Source organism: Stegodyphus dumicola, chromosome 10 (assembly GCF_044657685.1).
Source record: "Stegodyphus dumicola isolate Sdum_Otavi_A_Nest chromosome 10, ASM4465768v1".
Taxonomy (NCBI): domain Eukaryota; kingdom Metazoa; phylum Arthropoda; class Arachnida; order Araneae; family Eresidae; genus Stegodyphus; species Stegodyphus dumicola.
Genome location: NC_140777.1, coordinates 166,072,106 through 166,088,572, shown reverse-complemented (window position 1 = coordinate 166,088,572; position 16,467 = coordinate 166,072,106). Strand labels below are relative to the sequence as shown.

At 35.2% G+C, this 16,467-nt stretch overlaps 1 protein-coding gene and 1 long non-coding RNA gene across 18 annotated transcripts in view; one reads left to right on the top strand and one right to left on the bottom strand.

Moving 5' to 3' along the window:
• LOC146995185 (uncharacterized) overlaps positions 1–16,467 on the top strand; it is a 428,660-nt gene that overhangs the window by 230,075 nt on the left and 182,118 nt on the right. The gene's annotated exons all lie outside the window — the stretch shown is intronic.
• Positions 1–16,467, bottom strand: part of LOC146995189 (uncharacterized) — a 96,758-nt gene that overhangs the window by 5,222 nt on the left and 75,069 nt on the right. For 8 of the 10 annotated variants that reach the window (XR_015043611.1, XR_015043610.1, XR_015043616.1 and 5 more), the window contains one exon: positions 350–1,489. The exons of the other annotated variants lie outside the window; for them this stretch is intronic. This is a non-coding gene — a long non-coding RNA (uncharacterized LOC146995189). Of the gene's footprint in view, positions 1–349; positions 1,490–16,467 lie in introns of those variants that run through there. 10 annotated transcript variants of the gene reach the window in all.

Genomic DNA, 16,467 nt, shown 5'->3' with positions numbered 1-16,467 from the left:
ACCTCATGTTTATAAAAAAATTTACTGTAGTTTGAAAATATGAGTCTTGGATGATAATATCAGCGACTCTTTTAAATATAAGCTACAACTTGCTTAAAAGTATCTTATGCAGTTAATGCCACTAGATACCTTTCAACATAAAAAACATCTTCAGAATTATTTTTATTTCTTGCATTTGCTGCAAACATGAAAGAAAAGAAAAATCTTATAATTAAATTTTGTTGCTGTTAAACATTTCTGTAGTAGAAGATAAGCATGTTTAATTTATAATACTTTTTATGTATTGTTTGACATATTTAGAAGTATTAAATATGTATATGATGCACAATTTTGAAATCTACAAAATAAATTTTGTTGTATATAAAATTTAATTATAAATATTGAAGTAAAATAACAGACAATAACATTGCAAAATTAAAAATTTACTCTTACAAACACTTCAAAAAAGTGAGAATAAAATGCATTAAAAATTTAAGCAATATTTTTTATAATTTAAAAAAGTATCTCTTCATATAGTATTAATAAATACAGTACAAAGTTCGAAATCCGCACTAGCCGATTCCGGATTTGGGATATTTCCAAATCCTGTGGGGGGCTGTAAAGTAATGTTGCTTTCTTACATTAAATTCAAACAAATAAATTTGTAACAAGTTTTTATTTTTAAGCAATAATATAATCACCCTCGTTATCAGCAACCTTTTGCCATCTAGTATGCAGATTTCAATCCCAGATCAATAAAAATCAATTGGTTTTTGAGTAAAATATCTCAAGATGGCATTTTGGACATCATCAAAATTTTGAAATTTTTTGTTACTAAGAAAATGTTGTAGGGATTGGAATAAATGGAAATCCGAGGGTGCGATATCGGGCGAATATGGTGGGTGAGGCAGTACCTCCCACCCCAATTCATTATGTTTTTCCAGTGTTCGTCTTGCACAGTCGTGTTGCAGAATGACGCCTTTTCCGTTGACAATCGCCGGATATTTTCCAATTAAAGATTGGTTCACTAGATCCAATTGTTCAGAATAAAGGTCTACATTAACAGTTTTTCCAGATTTCAGCAATTCAAAATGAACAATTCCACGAATACTCCACCAAATACCCAGAAGTGCCTTTTCGGGATGTAAACCCTTTGTAACCCCTATTAAAACTGCCTTTTGAGTTTTGGATTATCATATAGGACTTATTTTTCTGTCTCCACTAATCAAGCGATCAAAAAATGGTTCTGTATGGTGCCGTTGAAGCAATACATTGCGTGTGATGGATAGGTTGGCCTTGTTCTCTTCGGACAGATTATGGGGGACTCAAACACCTGCTTTGCTTATTTTTCCATTCTGCTTTAAATGTTTTTGGTCGACCAAGGTTGGTTAAGAGTGTTTGACAGTTCCTCGATTGTTTGACATTGATTTGCGTCCACTTCTGCCCTTAGCATGTTGTTGTCTATCGTTGTTGTCGACATGCGTAGAAACGACATTACTTTTTGGTCCCCCTAATAATAGATCATCAATTTAAATCTGGTAAGATGGCATGCAGAAATTATACAATTAAAATTATGAAATTGTAATTTATGAAATAAAGAACAATTATGATCTAAAGGGTATCAAAATTTACAAAAGAAAGCTTAATATTTGTTTACTTTATTAAACATTTCGTTCAATGCAAGTTGTTTAAGATGCTCCCACAAAAAATTCAAAAAGTTCCTTTTTCTTTTTTCTTGTGTCATATACAGTGGACTTTCCAATGCCATACTCCTTACATAATTTTAAGACGAATATGCCTGTATGCATTTTTTGCAGCAATTCCACATTTTGTTTAATGGACTTCTAAACATGGTTTCGCTTTGTAGATCCCTTTTGTAACTCCAGAATTGGAAACTCTTTTCGACATAATCGAAAGTTCAAGCTTAGTTTTTATAAAATTTCTGTAATAATAACAGTCTGCGAAAATTAATAAACTGGGTCAAATTAGAAGGTCAGGGAGCAGCGCAGTCTGCTACATTAATTTAAAATGCCTTAGAATCAGTAATGATAATTTTACCCTAACTTAATAGCGTGTGTTATACGTTATTGGCTATGTATCACAAGATTGGCAACGAAACCCAAGTGGTTTCGCTAAATTTTGTCTTGCTCCTATAGCGTTCTGAATTAAGCCTGAATTGTAATAGTTTATATTTTTACTATACCTACGTTTATTTCTTGCACATGCTTCAAACTAATATGAGTCCTGAATAAATAAACTCCCACATATATACTTAAGGCTTTATCTAGGGCTGGCGCTTGAAACCGCCTGGTATCGCCTCTACAGGTCCTAAATTCTGCTGCAAAACGCTTTTGTAAGTTCTAAATTTTAACCATGCCTAAACTTTGGATCCCAGTGCTTTCCCTAAATCATAAATACTTCTCATCCCTTAATTTTGACACTCGGTGCTTTCCCAAATTCCAAAAATTTCAACTTCCCTAAATTCTGCCGTCCAATACACACATATCTATAGTGCAGGACGGGTTTAAAAATTTTGCTTTTAATTTTTAGCCTATTATTATGTTTTTTTTATATGTATGTATATAGGCATAAATAAATGCAACAAAATAAAGAACAAGGTTATAAGGTATTTCTCCCGCCTTCCTAGCATCCCTTCGTGGTATAGTGGTTCTGCATGCTGAGCCGGTATTGTCAGAGGTCCGTGGTTCGATTCCCAGCAAAGGCGTTGTTAATTTTTCATCTTGCCTGCTTCCAGAAAAAAATACCTAATGTCTCTAAAGTGGCGCCCGAACTAAAAGGGTGTTTCATGAGGATTCTCTGCGTCCAGGATTTGGCGATTGGGTCCCCTGAAAACCTCAGTCGCCCTTTCAAAAGGGGAGTATGTAAGGTATTTCTCGTGCCTTCCTAGCACCCCTTCATGGTGTAGTGGTTCTGCACGCTGAGCCGGTATTGTCAGAGGTCCGTGGTTCGATTCCCGGCGAAGGCTCTGTTAATTTTCATTTTGCCTGATTCCGGAAAAAAATACCTAATGTCTCTACCAGGTATAAAATATCAAAGAAAAAAATCTTAAATATACAATGTTCATTAATGTATGTATATGTATATAATATCAATATAAATGTTAGGTTCTGAAGCAATTAGAAAATTTTTAATTACGCATACACACACATATATATATACATTTTATAAGCATATATAAAATAAAGCGATTTTTAAATTACTTATATGGTTTGTTGTGGTTTATTTAAATATAGCAAAGCACTCGACGGCTATCTGCCTAAGGGTAAGGATGCCTCTGTAGAGGACTTTCTAAGCAAAACTGGATCGTATATGCGTTATACATGGGGAAAACCACGTAAACGCCCATACAACATGAATATGGATTGTCTGGTCTGCACTTCTTAAGCAGAAGTATCACCAGAGCCAATAGGCTAAGAAAATTTTCAATTTTGGAGCAAGAGCTCAAAGATCAAATAATGCCAATTAGAATTTTTGAAAGACCTAGTTAGAATTTTGAGGTCTTCTGACTAGGAGATGTGTTGGCCTCGCCAACGTCTTTATTGAAAAAATACATTACATAGCATGTTTTTATATTTACAAAACAAATTATTTTTTGAACATAAATTGAGTTATACAATGCAACATAGAATGATAGGAAGAACAAAGTAAAGAATCAATATTAAGTATTACAATAATTAAATGATTAATAACATGGCAAATAAAAGTACAAAGATATTACATGATACGATTGAATTTACAAGTACAGATCTAATTCATTGTGATATGAGTATTCCAATATAAGTACAATAATATTATATAATACAATCAATTTATAAGTACAGATCTGATTCATTATGGTATATGTATTCCATAAAACTTGATAACAAAGATCGTCCCTTGTCGTTCTTAATTAGTTGTTTTAGAGTTTCTAAAGTTATATTTTGTTTGAAAATTTCTCTACGTTTTGTTGATACACTGGAACAGTCTATAATCATATGAAGTGCATCTGCGGATTCACTACCACATTGACACTTGCATGTAGATTCCTTTAGTTTGAATCTGTTAATATAAATCGGAAAGGCTCCGTGATTAGTGATAACTTGATTTAAAAAAAATCACTGAAATGCCGTTTCTCCGAAACATTCGGTAGAAGTGTGAACGTTTGTCGTCCTGTTTCTTCATCGTTCCATTGTCTTTGCCATAGATCGAGAGCTTTCATCTTTGTCGTCCTGATGCTATTACTCATAGGGATCTTGCAGTCCTATGAGTAATAGCATCAGGTACGTGTTCGAGTAAATCCCTTGTTTGGCTAGCTCGTCGGCTTTTTCATTGCCGGCAGTGCCTTGGTGTCCTCTTATCCAATGAAGCTTTGCTTTTGTAAAAGCCAGTAATTTCTTTATGGCGATAATGTTCTGATTATAGATATTGTATTTATGGATAGACTTTAAAACAGCCTGGCTATCCGAATATATATGCGCAGGACTGGGGTGTGATTTTAACCATAGTAATGCCGACTTTAATGCTAAAGTTTCAGCTTGATATACTGTACTAGTCTTATCCAGTTTAAACATAAATTGATCGTGACAAACTCCATTCATGAAGGAACAGAAGCCAGCTCCAGTGCCGTCTTCACTTTTTGAACCGTCCGTATAAATTTCTAAACCTTTATTGATTGGAGGCTTGTTGTCCCATCCGAAGACTTGAATATGAGCTGGATGAGAATGCCATTTAGGTACTGGGAATTCAATCTGATCCCGTGAAAGTTCTAAGTCCTCATATTTAAAGTCAGTCCATCCTCGTTTGGTACGTTGGATGATGCTTTCCATGTCCAATTTAAGATCAAGCGGCATAATTCCAGCAATCACTTGAAGAGCTGCAGTAGGGGCAGTCTTATAGCTTTTGGTCATTGCAAGAAGTGCTATGCGTTGTATAGAGTTTGTTTTGTTTCGCATTTTTACCGTAGGTGGGTACCACCAGGCAGGACATGTGTATACTATGGTACGCTCTATTGCACGTTTATAAAGTTCTTTCAGAACTGGTTTGGGCATCCCAAGTAATCTAAGAAGATTGTTCATTATTTTACAAACTTTAGATTTAATATAATCTAGATGAGGTAGCCAGGTAAGGCATTCATCTATGACTATTCCAAGATATTGAATGGATTTTTGTTGCTTAATGGTATGATCGTTCATCTTTATTGTCGGTGCTGAATAGGCTGCACCACGCTTTTTGATTGCTATAAACATAGACTTTGACTTTTCGGGAGAGAATTGAAGTTTGCACTTGAGTGCCCATTCTGATAGTTTTTGAAGCGCCAACTTTGCCTTGGTTTGAATTTGCATATGCATAGATCCTGTTACTAGGAGTGAAACGTCGTCCGCATAAGCTTGGATGTGGATTCCATCTTCAAATTCGAGTTTTAAAGCTATATTCATTACTATATTCCAGAATAGTGGTCCAGAGTTGGATCCTTGTACACATCCTTTTTCTTGTTTTATGGAGTATTGAACATTATTTATTTCATAGATTATATGTCTATTATCCAATAAACTTTCAATAACTTTATAAATATTTAGAGGACATCCCAGATTGCGGAGTTCCTGTAGTAGGAACGGCCACCAAATATTGTTGAATGCACTCTTGATATCCAAAGAGATAACATTGGTGTAATTATTATTACGTCGGTTTGCTTCTATTTGTGAGACTATGTTGTCCTTGATGGCATCTGCTGAGCATTTTCCCGCCGTGAAGCCATATTGTTGTTCACTTAATTTGGAATTCGATACTAAGAAATAAGTCAATCTGTTAGTGATTAATTTATCATAGACTTTACTCCATGCGTTAAGCAAGCAAATAGGGCGGTAAGCATCAGGAAGCTCACCATTTTTTCCTTCTTTTGAGAATAATACTAATTTCGCTGTCTTCCAGCAGTTAGGAAATATTCCTCGACGGAAGAGTTCATTAAGTAACGCTACTTGTAATTGTGGGTTAGCATAGAAAACTTCAGCTATAATTTCTTTAGATATATTGTCCATTCCAGGTGCTTTGCCTGGATTGAGGGATTTGATAGCATTTTCCACTTCTGGAATCGTAAACGGAACATCATTTATTGAATTATATGGATTCCTTAAGTTGTTACGAATTGTCGTATGAAACTCCGTGTCTTCGCTGATTATATCTTTAGGAAAGTGGTAATCCATTAGGAAACGTATAGTTTCTTCTATTGTGGAAGTCTTGGTTTTATCTGGTTTGAGTAACGCTTTTAATTGTAGAGGGGATTGCATAGTCCCCTTAGCAATGTCATAGTGTACCCCGAAGGGTGAACTAGGACTTAGACGCTCCAGATATCTTTTCCAGGTTGTTCTTTTGGCTTGCATAAGCTTTCTTTTATAGAGAGCAAGGTCTTTTTCATAGACTTGCTTATAGTGTGCCCTTAGTTCGTCATCATGAATACATTTGTGATAACGCTTTCTCAAAGCGAGGATTCTTTTTCGTAATATTGAGAGTTCCGGGGTCCACCAAGGGACACCTTTGTGTTGAGTTTTAACATATTTTCCCTTGGCGTGGGTTGCCAAGTCACAGTATTCCTGTATTTTCTGAGTCCACTTAATTATAAGTTGATTAAGATCAACTGTATCTTTAGGCAAGTAAGATTCCATTGAACCAAAAAAGTGACCAATTTTTGCCTTCAGTAAGAGCCAATCCATTTGTGTAAGTTTATATTTGACTCTTTGAGTTGAGCTAGAATGTTGATACGTAATTTCAAAAGAGATATAACAATGATCACTTAAAGTGATACAGTCCATAACTTTCCAATTATGAATGAAAGACGTGGAAGAGATTGATCTGGAAGCTGTAATATCAATCCAGCTCTTTCCCCTTGTGCAGTTGTAGGTAGGGGGACCATCCGGATCGTTTTCAACAGCCAGTCTATGCATTGTTAAGAATTCTCTAAGTGTGCGTTTTCTGGGATCCTTGAAGGGGGAGCCCCAGAGCACACTTTTCGCGTTTAAGTCGCCAAGGAGAAGAAGATCATGTTGATCGTCAAAGTAACGTTCAGCTAAGTTTAACAGAGTAGTTAAATCTGTTAAGTCCGTTATAGGTTGAGTATAACAGTTAAAAATGGTTATTGTCCTATGTTCAATCTTTAATGTAATAACATTTAAAGTAGAAGAAGCGTAAGTATTCAGAACCGTAAGTCGTGGGTTAACCACCACTGTGGCTGTTTTGGGGTGGTCATTTGGAGAAAAAATGTTTGAGTCGGAAAGCCAGACGGCTTGTCATTGATACAGTATGGTTCTTGAATAAAAATCAAGTCGTATTCAAAGATACAAGTCTTTAGTTGTGCTGTTGCGACATGTGATCTCGCTAAATTAATTTGCAACGCTTTTATATTTTGAATAAGTTCTCTAGCCATAATTGATTTTTCTTCGAAGATCTTCAATTTCTAGCTGTCTGCTAGGACAGTCTTTTGAGAAACTTGAGTGCTGCTCGTCAAGGTGCTTATCACTATTCGCATTTCTTTCTGCACAATGAATACATCTTTGGTAGTTATTGTCACAATTTTTGTGGGAATGTCCCACTTCTCCACAATGTCCACATGCCTCTTCTGTTTGGCATTGTTTAGAAATATGTCGGTATTGGCAGCATTTAAAACACTGCGTTGGTCTGATGTATTCTCTTAAATTGAAACGTTCCCAATTAACGCACAGTTTGCGTAACTTAGTAAGTGTTTGAAAACCTCCGGTGAGGTTTCACAAACCCAATGATTTCCGTTCTTATGCTTGATAGGAAATTTAACCTGTAGGCCATCACCATCGATGCCTTCGTTTTGGGCTAAAATGGCTTCCTTAAGTTCTTCCTTAGTCAAGTCCCTTGGAATATCATATATTATAATTTTAGGAAGCCTACGTGTAGGACGAACAATTTGTAGGTCCTTTTTAAGTTCTGGTACAGTATTTATTTCATTTTCTAGCGTCTCTATGTCTTCCGCTTTATTGGTCTCTATTAAGAGACCACCTTTTGCCTCATTTTTAAGTCTTTTCACTCCAATGTGGAGCTTTGTGGGATCAATAGTTTTTAAGAGCTTCTTTCTGATGTTGTCTGGTTTATCCCCTTCATTTGTGGGGTATAAAATAGTGACATGTTGTTTATCTGGTTTTCTCCATGTTTTGGATCGGTCACGAGCTGGACGTTTAAGTACGTCCGCATAAGAGTCTTTAATGTTTGGCGTTTGATGAATTTGTCCTTCCATGTGTGCCATCTCGACACACTGTTCAGTTAGAAGGTTGAACATCAATTGAAATTGATGTCGAATATCAGCGGCTACTGCCTTGTTTATGCCAGAAGCTTTATTTGTCAATATTGTCTCTAAGGTGGCAATATATGCCTGTCCTTCTTTGAGAATGTCTTTAGAACTCATTTTGATGTAGGTAGAGTTATTCAACGCTTAACTAAATAAGATGCACTGAGTCTGTAGACCGACCTGGTACCCTGGGGTTCACACCAAGTCAGTAAGTAGTAGGCACTTTTGCTCAGGCTTTCGACCCTCCTTGGAGAGGGAGCCCCCCGACCTTGCCAAGGTACCCGAGCACTGGGAAAGCACGAATGAACAGGTGAAACAAATATTCAAAATTATATCAATTTTGCACATTAATATCGCATTTCAATCGCATACAAATCGTATTTCTAATCGCTTTCCCCGGGGAGCGTAAACGCCCATACAGCCATTCCGTTCACTGGAATGCGAACTCCGGACCGAACTATCACTGTTTAGCGGCTTTACCACTCAGACGCTAATGAACCTTCTCCTCACATATACATGCATATATATATTATAATATTTACATGTAGAACATATGTTATGGTGAAATACCGAAATCTGGAGAATGTCGACTTTCACCGGTGAATGTTGAACATATAAGAATATATTTCTTCTCTGTAATTCAGTCACGAAAAAAAGCACTTGAGACTTAAAATAAGAACTTGAAACACACAGTACATTGAAAATGAGAAAGGAAAATAATAGAAGTTAAAAACTTAATTATACAGTGCGTTCTAAATGAGAAAATAAAATAATAGTAATAAAAAGCTTACTAAATTATGTGACTCAAATCTTATTTATTGCAACAACTTAAACTATTATGACTTCTTATGAACTCTCTTTTCGACCTACACCAGAGCATATCTGTGATTGTCGACATAACACCGGTGAGGGTCCGAATGTACAAGAATGTAATGCAATATTCGATCTTTCACCGATGTATGTGGTAAATGTTGTCATTCTCCGGTGAAAGTCGATATTCTCCAATTTCGGTGTTTCACGGTAACATATACGTACACATTAAATTATTAAATTATATTTGCATGTCGATAAATTATATTTACAGGTTGATCATTGATAAAAAATTATAAAATATTGTACGGAATTACTTCGCTTCCTAGATTTTTCGTAAGCTTCATCATATTTCTAAAACAGAATCTAAGTGGTGATCCCATTTGCAAGCTGTTTATATATCTTATTTTTCTGCACTGAATTATATTTAGAGAATTATTTCACATGATTATAGCTGAAAATGCAGTTTTACAAATGAAGAATTTAAAGGCAAGAAGAGAATTAGGTCCTTTTCTAATTATTCTTGAAGCATTTAAATTAAGAAAAACAAATGGCAGATTAATACAGATCACTGAAATAAAGTGCTCATAGAGGACAGATTAATATGCAAATAAATTTTAGTTTTCATTAAGTAAAACAGAATTCATCTGGCTTCTGTGAGAAAGGAATCAATCCAAGAAACTATTTTTCTATTTTCGCAATCATAATTTTTTAAAAAAATATTCAAAGAATTCATATTCAAACATTGCAGTCTATTATAATCAGTAATAATTACCTAAAATGCAATTTTAATCAATATTAATTCTCATTTTCTCTTTGATAACCCCTCTTTAGAGTTAAATAGCAGTCACAGCATTTTTCGGCTACATTTTCCTTTATAATATGCTTACGTTTTCATTTACAACTTTTAATACTCTGGGAAAATTTCAGTATGAGAACCCAGAAAATTATTCTTAGTGATGCTAAGATTATTGATCATTGTCATGCCGCTGTGCTTCAAAAGAAATCCTATTGTTTAAAGGTTCATATCCTTAACCTTCCGACGTTCATATCCTGGCCTTAACATTACATTCATATCCTGACCTAAAAATAAAAGCTGCGAGTCAGAATTAAAGGGGTTGCTCATAGGCAACCTTAGTTAAAAAGAAGTTAGAGGAAATGTTAATCAATGCATAATATTATCTTTTGAATTAAACACTAACACACTATTTGATCAAGTTCAAATAGAAAACAGATATTCGGCATTTGATTTGAAAACAGATTAGACTTGCAAACAGATATTCGGCATTTGTAAAGAAAATAAGGATGAATCAATATGAGTTTGTTTTCTGATTGCAAAACCATCTTAAGATACTATCGGATTTAATCTTTAAATTATTCCAATAATATTCAGAATAGTGGGGAGCCACTATTCTTAACTAAAATTCACTAACGCAAATCCTATTTTGGGTTGAAATGATTTTCATTAATTACGTTTTAGAATCTATTAGGTTATTTTTTTATAATACGCCGAGAGGTATTTTTGAAAATGAGCAATGCCTTTTGCCAGGACTCGAACCTGAACCTCTCGAATACGCGCCTAGTGTGCTAACCGTCACACCACAAAGGCATACTGGAAGGAGAGAGAAAATACATTATCCCTTTTAAAGGGCAAATGGAAATTAGGAAACCCGATCGTTAAATCCTGGTTGTGAAGAATCATCGTTCACAACATTTTAGTTCGAGCGCCACTGTAGAGTCATTAGGTTATTTTAAAGGAGCTGTGAAAAATGTGCAAAGGAGTCGCCGGAACTTGAACCTGCACCTCTCGAATACGCGCCGAGTGTGCTACGGTTACACCACGAAGGCATGCAGAAAGGAGGGAGAAAATACCTTATAACGTTAATGAAAAAATACTAAAAATATCTAAAAAGTTAATTTTTTAATTACCTCAGTTTTTGTACTGATAAATGATAAACTATTATAATATGAAAGAACAAAAGGAATAAAATTAATTATTTACTGATATTTGAGAACTCACTTTTTTACTTCCTTGTACGAAGTAAGTTGTAAATAATGAGACAGACAGTGAACGAAGTAAGTTGTAAGTAAATCAAACGAAGTTGTACTTTTGTAAGAAGTGTCGCAGCCATGAAAATTTTCGGGTATCATATTTCAATGAAAATACCCATATATTAACTGCTATCAGATACAATGAACGATGTTTTTGCATGACATCTGTAGGTAAGAACAGAATAAAGGACTCTTTTTCCCAAAACGGTTTGCAAAAAGGATTTAAAATGGATTCAGGACAGATTTTTTTGTGATGTCTAAATGTACGTATGTAAGTATGTAGCTCGCATAAATCAAAAACGAGTAGACTCAAAACGTTGAAATTTTGTATATGATATAACATGTAGTTGTGCACCTACCTTTTTGGTTGGATTCGGCTGCACCAAAAGTGTATAAATAAGCAAATATACCCACTTTGTAACTCAGCTGCGTGAGCTCAGTTTTTTTTAAAAATAATTTTTATATATTGGTAAATTGTGCATGTTTTGCTTTAAAAATGATTGAATTATGTTGTTCTTATCTCCCAGTTAAAGTTCTTATGCCTTTAGTTAATTTGCATGCAATAGTTGTAGAATTATTAGCTATTTAAAAGTTTTTTAAGTGCGGCTAAGCCTAATTTTTTTTTACTATAGCTGCCATATTTGTTTGCATTTGAAACTTAGCGAAATAGTGAATTCAGTTTCTGCACTTTTAGTGTCTTTTTGCCAAGTGGGACCCAAAGTAAAAGTTTTGTGCACCGAAAAATCTGCCTTCTTGTCGCTGGCATAACTACTTGTTTTTGTGTAGAAACAATAATTTTAATTGTAAAAATTGTTTTTTTTTTAATTGTTTTAATTGTATTTGGTGTTTCAAGTCTCTATATTTTGCAATTTTTAATAAAGCTATTTTGACGTTTTATGTATTTTTGTCTTGTCGCAAAGTGAGAATTGAATTAATTGAAAGAGAAAACTATCTCTAATGAGAGAGGAAATAAGTTTCAATGAAATGCAGAAAAAAATTGTGCGTATAATTTAATATTCCGCGCAAGGGAAGTCGTGGTCTTTTAATGCTGTGCTTACAACAAGAAGTGAACTTTTTAATGCTGTGCTTACAACAAGAAGTGAAATAGATTTTGACAAGTAAATATAGCAGTACAAAATTGGGTGTGTTTCATTCACTATATGCGTAAAGTTCTTGATATTATCTATATCCATCACATTTAGGAGCTCACTTTCAGTTATATTAATACCAAATAATTCAGTGAAATACTTAAACCAGCTAATTTAATAAAAAAAATTCACACTTGTATTTTCGTACACTGAAAATTTTCTTATCCGTAATATAAAACACAGCACAAGAAATAAATATTTTGCAAAACAGACAAATATATATATATATATATATATATATATATTAATTAATATTTAATAAGAATAAATCTTATTATGCAAATTTGAAAGGTAGTTCTGAATATTTTTTAATTGGCTGTTACATTGGCGAATGGCAACTGTGTGATGAAATGACTTGAAAAAGTGGTGGCGCTGTCTGTTACAAAAGTAATAACTAAGTACCAAAATTCGCCACATCGCAAGTCACGACAATACCCCTTTCCTGGCTCCCGGCCACTTTATAGTTGAGAAAAACGGGTCATAGCAGTACAGCAGTAAAGTCGCTGAACGCTGGTAGTTTGACCTGGACTCAATTTTGGGCGAACGGGCTGGCTGCATCGGCGTTATCGTCTTTTCCCCCATACATAACGTGGGTATGAGTCAGTTTTCCTTAGACATTTCTCCAGGAAAGTATCACTGCCCTTACTGAGGTAGTGTGCTATGCCGTAATCAAATAAACCAAGCCAAAAATGTGAAGAAAACGACGAAACTGCGATGCAGCTAGGATATGAACCCTGTTCGAACTACCTGTTTTCACCTATTTTTCCGCTTTGCCTCTGGTGAGCTAAATACAATTTGAAATGAACTGTATTAAGGAACTGGCAGAATTGAAGACTTTTAAGATTATATGACTGAATGTTGCTAAACATGATAGAAGCGGTAAAACCATGTAAGAAATTATTTGACTTTATATGATATATCTCAAGATTTGTAAGCAATAAAAATAAACAATTCTCCCTGAATAAAACAAAAATCGGCTGCGTTTTCTTTCGATCTAGTTCCTTTCCAGTTTGTAGAATTAAGAACTAAATTACGTTTAGACTTTTTAAAGGTTCATGTCGTAACAAGCAAACCTTTTCTTTATGTTTGAACGTAAAGAGCTCTTTGTCCCCGCTAAGGTCTTTGAAATATTAAATTATAAACTGTTAGCTAAAAGTTGATTACGTTCGATTAGTAATTTACTTAAATAAGTGATTAGACAGAAATTATAATTATTTAATCGTCCATGTATGAACTTTTTAAAAGTCGCACAACATATGAAGCAGCAAGTTTTCTGTTTATGCTTCAACCTAAGACAGACAGAAGTCTTTCTTCCCGCAGGGTGTTGATTTTGATTGATGTATTGAGATTACGGTAAAGCACACTATCTGCCTAAGGAAAGGGATGCCTTTGTGGAGGTCTTTCTAAGGGAAACTGGCTCGTATACACATTACACGTGCGGAAAACCACGAGAACGTGCATGCAGCTAGAGGATTCGAACCTCGCCCGAACTGCCAGTGTTCAGCAACTTTTACCGCTCGGCCGCTAGTGGGCCTCTCCTCGCAGGTCGAAAGATCAAGCTTAGAGCGAACAAAGGGAAATTCTGTGTGAGAGAAAGCTAATTGTGCAGCATTTTAATACAGAATTTTTTAAAGACCAGATAAAATACTGCATTAAAAAAATGTTTGATTGGAATGTATTAATTTCTTCTCATTCAAGGCGATTACACTTAATTAACCATTCACTTTTTGTTGGGAATTAACAGAAATATTTCGAAAACTAGATCATTTGGGATACGGTTTATATGCTTTCACTATAAAGAATCAAATTGGAAAAAGGTTAAAAAATCGCGAAGAAAAGTCTCTTTTTTGTTATAAGGGCAAAAAAATATCTTTTACTTATATATGCTATTAAAGAAGTGTGTGTCTTAATACAGTGTAAATTGATGGTTTAAAATTCATTTTATCTGGTAATATCATTTAACTTTTACAGTGAGTGTTATTTTATCCTACGAGTATCACCCATAAGGAAGGTTTCTTTCTAGCAAGTTGTAAAAAAAGTCGATTGCAAAATTTGTGTCGTATTTTTAACTGCCTACCTTCAAAGTGAAAATCTGATCTTTTGCTTTTGTTTATTATTTGAAAGAAAATTACTAAGTAGTAGCATTATTTTCAAATAATAATTGTGAGGGAAAAAATCAAATAAATATAAATAAAAAAAATTTTGAAAGCATTCAGATTTTACATTACGCCCAAAGGGGCGCTTTTTTAACATTTTGTATGTTACCTTTACTTATTAAATATCATGTTCTTCGCATTTAAACCATAAAATTCAGTTCGTCAGCAATATTGCAAAATAATGTTAAACGGGGCATAGCTTTAGAATTTCCAATACACAGTCTCGCGCTCTGGAGATAAAAATGATTTTTCCTTACAGTCTTGCCGTTGTTCGCTTTGAAATCGTGGAGTTTGTTAATAAAAAATTTGTTAAAGTTTTACAAAATATAAAATCGAGAATTAAACAAATTCTAAATTTCGGCTTCCAAATGCCCATATTTGGGTGGAAATGTTCAGTATTCAAAGTTTGATGACTCTAGGTATTGTTGTTTTATCACAATGCGAGAAACATACAGGGGTTGGACAAAAATATGGAAACACCTTTAAAAAAACATGTTTCTTTGCTTAATATGAGGTAGGAAACCCGTTGGCATCCAAAACAGCTTGCAGTCTTCTCGGAATGGATAAATACAGTTCCTGTATGTTTGCCAAGGGAATATTATACCATTCTTCCTGCAAAACGGTGGCAAGTTCAGATAACGATGTTGGCGGTGGATAACGAGAACGCACTTTCCGTTCCAATGTAGACCACAAAGGTTCGATAATATTCAGGTCTGGTGACTGTGGTGGCCAGGGGAGATGGGACAACTCATCCTCGTGCTCAGAAAACCAGTCCTGGACAATGTGAGCTGTGTGAACAGGGGCTTTGTCATCTTGGAAGACACCATCACCATCGGGGAACAAAGTTTGTACCATGGGATGAACTTGATCGGCCAAAATGGTCACATAAGTCTTGGCAGTCATGTGCTCTGACACAGTTATCATGGGGCTAGCAGAGAACCACGATATGGCTGCCCAAACCATAACAGAACCCCTGCCATGTTTCACTCTTGGCAACAAGCAGTCTGTATTATAGGCTTGAGATGGCGTTCTTCAGACGTAAACTCGGCCAGAAGTGGGAAACAATGTGAAAGAAGACTCGTCAGACCATATTACTCGCTTCCACTGCTCTGTAGTCCAGGCTTTATGACTTAAACACCACCTTTTCCTGTTACGGGCATTAGCATCACTGATGAGTGGCTTCTCAATTGCAGCACGGCCAGCAATTCCCTGTTTATGAAGCTCCCTTCTAATTGTTTTGGTACTCACAGGGTTTAATAACACAACATTCATTTCAGCAGTAACTTTTGCAGCTGTGGTCTTCTTATTTTTCGTCACAATTGCCCTTAATGATCGTCTGTCACGATCACTCAGGACACACTTTCGTCCGCGCTGTGATTTAGCAGATGATGTTTTTCCGCTTTTCAAATATGCGGAATAAATCTTTGATACAGTACCTCTTGAAACACTAAACACCTCGGCTACCTTGCTTACGGAAGCACCTACCATACGTGCTCCAACACTTTGCCCACGTTCGAAGTCTCTTAACTCTGACATAATGCAATGACAACCTCACATAACTGTACTCCGACAACAACTGAACTGTTTATCACATTTACGAAGTTGTATAGGTGGCGTCAGTAGTCAAAAATGCCAGCGCCACCTACATATTTCATTAAAATCAATCTTTCTTTTCAAACGTGCATTTCACAAGGTGTTTCCATATTTTTGTCCATCCACTGTACATAACATTCATGCAGACTCTTCATTAAATATAACACAACGGGGCTCTAATATTCGGCGGCAACAATTTAAAAAGTGAACCGACATTTATAGTGAGCCAACGTAGAATGCTGAAACGAAATTAATAGTCCTTCTGGGCAAATCGCCTCTTTGGAAAAATAAAAATACAATTTATTACAATGATGGGAACGAAAAGCGGAATATTGGGACATTAATTTATTCAGAAATGCTTATAAGGTATTTCTCCCACTTCCCTAGCGTGCCTTCGTGGTGTAATGGTAGTACGCTGGGCCGG